The sequence below is a fragment of the Panthera tigris genome, chromosome D1 (assembly GCF_018350195.1).
Source record: "Panthera tigris isolate Pti1 chromosome D1, P.tigris_Pti1_mat1.1, whole genome shotgun sequence".
NCBI lineage: Eukaryota > Metazoa > Chordata > Mammalia > Carnivora > Felidae > Panthera > Panthera tigris.
Window position 1 is genome coordinate 63277159 of NC_056669.1, and position 8621 is coordinate 63285779.

Sequence of the window (8621 nt, forward strand, 5' to 3'; positions counted from 1 at the left end):
ATGTAAGTGATGAATCACTGAATTCTGCTCCGGAAGCCAATATTGCACTGTCTGTTAACTAACTAGAACTTAAATAAAAAATTTTAGGGGTGACTGGGTGGCTCAGTCATTTAAGTGTCCGACTTCAGCTCAGGTCATGATCTCACTGTGAGTCCAAGCCCCTCATAAGGCCCTGTGATGACATCTCAGAGCCTGGAGCCTGCTTCAGATTATGTGTTCCCTCTCTCTTACCACCCCCCGCCGCCCCCCCCCCCCCCCGCCGCCGCTGCTCGCACTCTCTCTTTCTCTCTCTCTCTCTCTCAAAAATAAATAAGCATAAAACTTTTTTAAAAATAATTTTAAAAATAAATAAATACATTTTAAAATAAAATCTGATGATTTAAAAATATCAGATTTCTATTTAGTAGACCACTATAAACAAAATAAAATAAATAAATCTAAGTATTTTCAAAAACTTAAAATTTTTCTATTATTCCTAATATAGAAAGACTTCTTAAAATCAATAATAAAAGATATATAATCCATTAGAAAAATGGATGAAGGTTTTAAATATCCCATTCACAGAAGTAAGTAAAAGTGAATAATAAACATGAAACAAAAACATGCACATTAAAGCAAGATGAGATACTGTATTTTGCTTAGAGGTAAAATTTAAGAAGGTATAACATACAAGTTTAGTGATATAACAAGATGATTATGATAAGTTATTAAATGTAAGGAAAGCTATTCGACTTTATATGTGATGTATCATTTTTTTTTTACACGTTTATTTATTATTGAGAGACAGAGCATGAACAGGGGAGGGGCAGAGAGAGAGGGAGACACAGAATTGGAAGCAGGCTCCAGGCTCTGAGCTGTCAGCACAGAGCCCCATGCGGGGCTCAGGCTCACAAACTGCAGGATTATGACCTGAGCCGAAGTCAGATACTTAACCAACTGAGCCACCCAGGCACTCCGGTGATGTATCATTTTAATCTTTTAAACGGAGTGTGAAGATGTATGTATATTTGTATGTACATGTGTATTTGCAGTATGTATGTATTTCCATGGGCATTTCTCCTGCTGTGAGAGTCCATTGCTCGGGACTTGTCAGTTGTAAGGAAACAGCACAGTTCACTGATTGGGAATGCAGGTTCTACCACTAAACTGGAGGGTTTGAATGCAGCTTTTGTAGTTGATGGGTGACCAATGGAGAATTACTTAGCTTTTCTGTGTCTAGTTTTTCTCATCTGTGAGCTGGTGATACAAATAAAACATATCGTGTTTATGTAAGGAGTAAATAAAATATAAACCATTTAAAGAATTTCGGACAGTAAACAAGGCTAGCTCATAATATTATGTAATATCCCATTGTACTAAAGGGATCATGGCCTAGATCCCTAGATCCCTGCATGTTAGGAAAACAGCTGTTAAGGAGAAAGCATAGGAACACATGGCTGCAGTGTTTGAGGAGGATGCTTATTCTCACTGTTTTTACCCTTTGGATTCTTTTTTTTTTTTCCCCTTAGTTGTCACCAGGTAGTTTTATATATTTATATAAATTTGCACATTTTGGAAAAATTCCAAACAAGTTCTATTTTAGGCTTTGGAGGGCCTATGGTAGACAGCCATGGGTCATTAAAAAAAAAAGAAAGAAACAGAGGAAGACAAATTAGGTACATCTAAATATATTGAGAATTTTTTTATAGGAAAACCTCTGAATAAAGAAATATTTACAATAATCTTCTCAGGCAGTTTTTGTTTTCCTTATAACTTTCACAGTGGTCACATAAACACAGTGGTCCCCTTGTTTCCATTTATTTTCTGTGGCTATTACTATGATATATACAAGTTAATAATAATGATGTAACAAATATTGTGACAGATAAACAAATAAAAAAGAAGAGGACAACAGATTACATCTGCCGTGACAGGATGGAGGTTGAAACAACAAAGTTCCAGCTAACTGGAATATTAATATATTAATATTATATATAAAATATTATATGTTATTATATATTAATATTAATTGATATTAATATTATATATAAAATATTATATGTTATTATATATTAATATTAATTGATATTAATATTAATATATTTTATTAGCATGAAAATACCTTTGCATTCTTTTGCTCTTTGTTCATCCTTTGGGACTGGAACTGTGTTGCTCCAAGTTTCAATGTTGAGGCCAAATGTGATAGGAGAGCCTTCTAAAGTATATGGAATGAAAGGCAAAGATAAACATTGGTTTAATTTAATGATGTTAACAACAAGGTAAATGTAGTTAATGCATATATGCTGAACTATACATAAAAGTGGCTGAGTGGTAAATTCAGTGGCTGAATGGTTATAATAAAAGTGGCTGAGTGGTTATTTTTTTTACCACAATTTCAAAAAGTGATTTTTCCTTGGGAAAAAAAAAGAGAAAAGCAGCACAATCTCCCTTGATCATACTATGCCTTGTATTCCTTATTATCTAACTTTCACTTATATTTTCGTTACTGAATTATCAAATACATGTTAAACACTACTACTTCTACTTTTTATCACCATTGACTCTTCAAATCTTTTCAGTATCATTTTTATTGCCATGACTGCAATGAAACCAAGGACACTCTTTTATCCATGCAATGACCTTTTCTCCCAACGCATATCCTTGTCAATTATGGCATTTGCATAATTTAAGTATAAATATTTCTTAAAACCTCTCCTTTCTTTTAATGTAAGACTATCTCACTGCTTTTCTTGTGTTCTACTATATCTTAATCATGTACTCTAAACCCCATTCTCAAGTTGTTAACTTCTGATTTCTTCTTCTGGTTGTCTACATCCCATGTGGGAGAACAAATCACACACACACACACACACACACACACACACACACACTGCAAATGATACTACTATTAAAATTGTGAATCCTCATCTCAACTTCATACCATTTTTCTAATTCTTTTCAAATTCTGAGTAGTCTGTCTTCTGCCAACAGACACCTTTTCCCTAACCTTTTATCCTAGGCTTCAGAAAAAAAAAAAAAAAAAAAAGAAAAAGAAAAGAACAGAAAACAAAAGAAAATGAAATAATCTATAGTTCCCCTAAACTGAAGTTTCCTTCACAGGACCATTCTGATCCCTCTGATTTTAACTACCCGTTAATTGTCTGAAGTAAGCTTTAGCATAATGACTTTCTTACAGTTCTTTACTCAGTGTACAATGTAGACTTGACCATTATATTCACAATGTGCAGAAAAATATTTGTATGTACTATCTTTCATGAAGCTGTTACATTGTCTTTTAAGTATGTGATTAAATATTTGTCTCCCTGGACTGAGTTTTTCTTCAAGATAGTAAAACTGATGTCACTTAATCTTTATTATCTGAATATCAGTATCACCTGAGACATGATAGGGGTTTAAAATGAATGGACAAATAGACTCCTGCTGACACTCCACACCAGCACATTAGCACACCAACACATTCACTCTCTCAAGAGAAATGTAAATGAGAAGAGTGGTCTTATGTTGACTGTTGAAATGTTGAACTCTGACCTGGGATTGGGAAGATCTTGGTTTAGAAGATCCCAGGATTGATCACTAGGTTAAAGAGAATGAATAAACTGGCTGTCACCCACATCCAAATGAAGAAGGGTGAGTTCAGTGTGACAGGGGACAAGACTGTCACATAGGATTTGTGTATATCTGCACATACAAATTAGCATACTCACACAGTCTTATGTGGCCATCCGGGGATGTCTAACGACAAGAAGATGCTGCCTGTGTCCCCTAGGACAGGTGGTTCAGGTTCTGTCCTGGCCCTGCCTACTCTCACTGTCCAAACCCAGTGGCAAAACAGAACAAGGAGGGAAGCCCTGAAAAGGGAACATTGAGACAGCAACGGGCGGAGGAGAATCTGGCAGATTAGCTTTTGGTGCCAAATAAGAGGCAATGGGTGTTCACAGCCCCTGCAGTCACTCTAATATCCCTGGTCAGTAGCTTAATCCTCTCCAGAGGAGTTGCAGAACAGGATTTGGGAGGCTATCACTCGGAATCAGTAAAAAAAGAAGAGTACGTATTTTCTGTAGAAGCCAGATGAAAAAGAGAGGGGAGTGAAAGGCAGAGCCCACCCCGATGAACACAATCAAGATTTCAGACTCTCTAAAAGGATTAAATCTCCCTAATCACCTTACCCACTCTCACATGGAGGACTGGCATGAGCCAAACAGGACACTGGGGTCAGTGATGAAGAAACAAGTTAATGAATGAAGGGAGTTATGGTTTTGGCAGTCTGCTAATCCATATCCTAACAGGCAATTTCCACTGCCATTTACCGAATATTCTGAAGGTTAGGACATCATCTGGGCTATGAGTCCTATTCTACCCCAAGCCAAGAAGCACCATTTTATAAAATTCCCCAAATTCACCAAAGAACCAGACTGGAGGATTTTCATGGCAGGAAGTCTTTAAGTCTGAGGTCCTAAGAGCTATTGTAAACAGGGCATTCCCTTGAGCAATTCGTGCTATTAACTTTTTAAAACCTTTCTACAATAAGAGATTACCCTTGGGCATTTTTCATTGTAATCACAAAGTGAAATACTTGAACCTTATCTGATAATCATATACTACTGTAGTGTTTCTCAAACCAATCTAAGGACAACTGGTGTCTCTCAATTTTGTCACCATTTCAAAAATAGAGGTTTCAATAATGATGCTAACATAAAAGACAGCTTACAGAAGTGTATTCTGCATGATCTGGATGATATCCACTAAATTAACTACTGCCAGGGGTTTTCAGAACTCGGCTGCCATTGTACCCCAAATGCTTGAAGTCTTATGCTAATGTGGTGGGGGGGGGGAACACAACCCTAAACAGCTTTGGATGCAGTTTAGGATGTGTGACTGTTTAAATGAAGGCTTTATTGTAACTATTCAAATACAGAAGAGTGGTGTGAGAACAAAGTCAGCATATAACAAAGGACCATATAAACAAGTCCAAAAGAGAATACTTGATTTCCTCACCAAACTCCTCCCTTCTGGAGTCTTCCTCATCGTCCACAACATTGCTCAGGTCAAAGACTTAGGGATATTTCATTACTCTTTTTTTCATCTTGTACATCTAATCTGACCACATTTCTTATCTCCTCTGGCTCTCCATTGCTACAACCCTAGTTAAGACCAGCATCTCTACCATGGGCTACTGGAATAGAATTCACTCCTACTGATTGCTTTTCTTGTTTCCATGCTTGTCCACTTACAATCCACGCTCCATACAACACTCAGAGTGACCTTTTAATAGTGTAACATGAACATAGCGGGAGGGAAAGAAAAATAAGATATAAACAGAGAGGGAGGCAAACCATAAGAGACTCTCAAAATACAGAGAACAAACTGAAAGTTGCTGGAGGGGAGGCGGGTGGACGGATGGGCTAAATGGGTGTTATATAGGGGATATATATATACATATATATATGTGTGTACATATATCTCCATATATATATCCCCACTTGGAACCTCATAAAGTGACCTTTGGAATAAAGATCTTTGCCAATGTAATTAAGGGAAATTTCAAGACGAAATCCTCCTGGATTGGGGTAAACCCTAAGCCCAGTGACAGATATCCTTTTAAGAAAAGGGGCAGACACAGAGACAGAGGAAAGAAGGCCTTATGAGGACAGAGGCAGAGATTGGAGTTATGCTGCCACAAACTAGGGAACACCTCAGCACCAAAAACAGAGGCTTCTGAGGGAACAGAGTCTACAGATACCTTGATTTCAGACTTCTGGCCTCAAGAACTATGGATTTCTGTTGTTTTAAACTACTAACATTGTGATAATTTGTTTTGGCAGCCCTGGGAAACTAATAAAACAGCCCTACCAATCTGGTCCTTGCCTGTTTCTGTGAACTCATTCCTTGCCACTCTCCCTGGCACTTATCAGCCTCCAATCACTCTCTCTGACTTTCCTCTCCTCTGATCTCAAAAAAAACTTATTCCTATCCAAACTGTTCAGACTCTCTTCTGTCTGCCTGGACCCTCTTCCCCCAAATAATGTCTTGGTTCTTTCTTCTGAACATCCTGGTCACAGAACAAACGTTAATTTCTCTAATATGTAAGGTGTACTTTAACTGAAATGTCATCTTCCCAGAAAGATCTTTCCTGAGCACCTGCTCAAAATTGCAACCAACCCTTCCTTGCTTTTATTTCCTCATAATAACTTATTACCATCAGACATACGTGTTTTACTTGTTTATTTTATCATCTTCTGCTAAAATGTAAGTTCTATGAGTATAGGAATTTTGAACTTCATTTATTCCTGTATGTTCAGCACATAGAAGAGTTCTCAATAAATATTAAGTCAAAAAATGATTAGATGTTCATTGAATAAGTGAACTCAAACTGTGCTATTGAAATCAATGCTCATTGGGTTGATTTAATACAAAAGGAACAATCATAAACCTGTGACATAAATGAAAGAAACTTAATTTCTTTTAAAAACTGAAAAACTGCTCTAGAAGACGAAGGTAGTACCCAGAATATGGTGACTTCAGTATATATATGTGTATATATATATATATATACATATATATATATGTATATATATACACACATATACATATATATGTGTATACACATATATATGTATATATATATACACACATATACATATATATGTATATACACATATATATGTATATGGTGTTTTAATTTCTCACATGTTATTAGTTGCCTAGCTGCCCCTGCATAGTCATTGGTAGTCTGCTATTCAGTCAGAGGCTGATGTTTTCATTTTAAAATATATATCAGTATCTGTGTTTTCTTACCTTCTTGCCTCCACCAGTTCCCTAATGAGGTCAGATGTATAGTTTTTATGTAACTCAGTGATCCATGGGCACTTTTTCAATGATCATTCTAATTATGTGATATAACTTCTTTTTTACTTAATGGCCGGTAAAGAGGAAGTGGTGAAGTGAGCTTCTGAATGGCCATGAGGCAGCATTATATGTAGAAGTGGATGCTATTCAATTTCAGTTCTGGGTAGTTAATGTAATGCCCCCGATTTTGAATCCGAGAGACCACCAAGGAGCCGATACCTATGCAAACGCAGGAGGGTTTATTTGCAAGCTCGAGCTTGGGCCCAAGTATACCCGACACAGCGGAGCAGGGACTTGGACCCCTAGGTTAAGAGGCATAGCAGTTTTATAGGGGCCAGTGGCTAATGAGATTGTAACACACACAGAAAGTTGCATAGTCATGTCAGTCCGCATGCAGGTGGCCAACTGAAACACAATTTACCCTATAGTAACTGTTTGAACTAGCCTATCACTGTGGTCAGAATTGGCGCGCAAGTTTGGCGGGAGAAAGGCAGGATTTAAGAATTGGCGCGCAAGTTTGGTGGGCAAAAGGCGGGGTTTACATTCTCTGGCGGTTAGGGGTTCCGCATTCCTATATGAGCCTGTTTCCAGTAAGGGTGTGCTCAGCGGCTTGACTAGGGTGAGGGAGTGTCTTAAGCAATAAGTAGGTCATGTGGGGGTTATACATGAGATGGTGGGTGTAGCATAAAATGGAGTTAGTCTTGCTCTGTTTGTCCAGGGGTAGGGGATTTTTGTTAAATTCCTTGGGTCCCACAGTTAACTGAAGAAAATGAAAACATTAATTTGAAAAGTTACATGCACCCCTATGATCATTGCAGTATTATTTACAGTAGCCAAGATATGGAAGCAACCTAAGTGTCCATCAATAGATGAATGGATAAAGAAGAGGTGATATGTGTATCATGGAGTTAGAGGATATTATGCTAAGTGAAATAAGTTAGAGACAGACAAATACCATATGATTTCACATATATGTGGAATTTAAGAAACAAACAAAAAAGAAACAAAACAAGTAAACAAAATAAGACATAAACAGACTCATAAATACAGAGAACAAACTGGTGATTGCCAGATGGGAGGGAGGCAAGGGGATGGGTGAAATATATCAAAGGGATTAAGAGATACATTCGATTATAAAATAAATAAATCATGAGATGTAAAGTACAGCATAGGGAATATAGTCAACAATATTGTAATAACTTTGTCAGGTGACAGATGATATCTCCATTTACTGTGGTGAGTATTATGTAATATATATAAATATTAAATCAGTATGCTGTGCACCTGAAATTAATATAATGTATGTTATCTATATTTTAATTTTAAAAAAGGAAAATGCTATTATTTATAACATAGCTTCTCAAAGCATCTATAGTGCAAGACCAGTTTTGGTTTCCTTGTACAAGATCATGCTACTTACACATAATTTGAAAATGTACCTCACACATGCATAGTGAATCTATTATTGCACACATCTGTTCTCCCATGCAGAATCATTCTGCACACAGGTCATTCAATTCAGCAAGGACATCATGGCACAGAATGAATAGCATTGGATTCTCAGGATAGGCCATGGACATTGAAGCTGGAGCAGCCAGACCTCAATGTGGCAAGCTTGATTTTCATTAGGGACTTATTTTCTCTGGCTCATGCCACACTTCACCCATAATTGCTTTGTTCATAGTCATGAAGCGAGAGCAGAACTCCAAGTTGAAATTTCTCCTGGTAAAAGATAAAATTTCCCATATTCTTCCCACTGTGTGAAAGGAGGATTT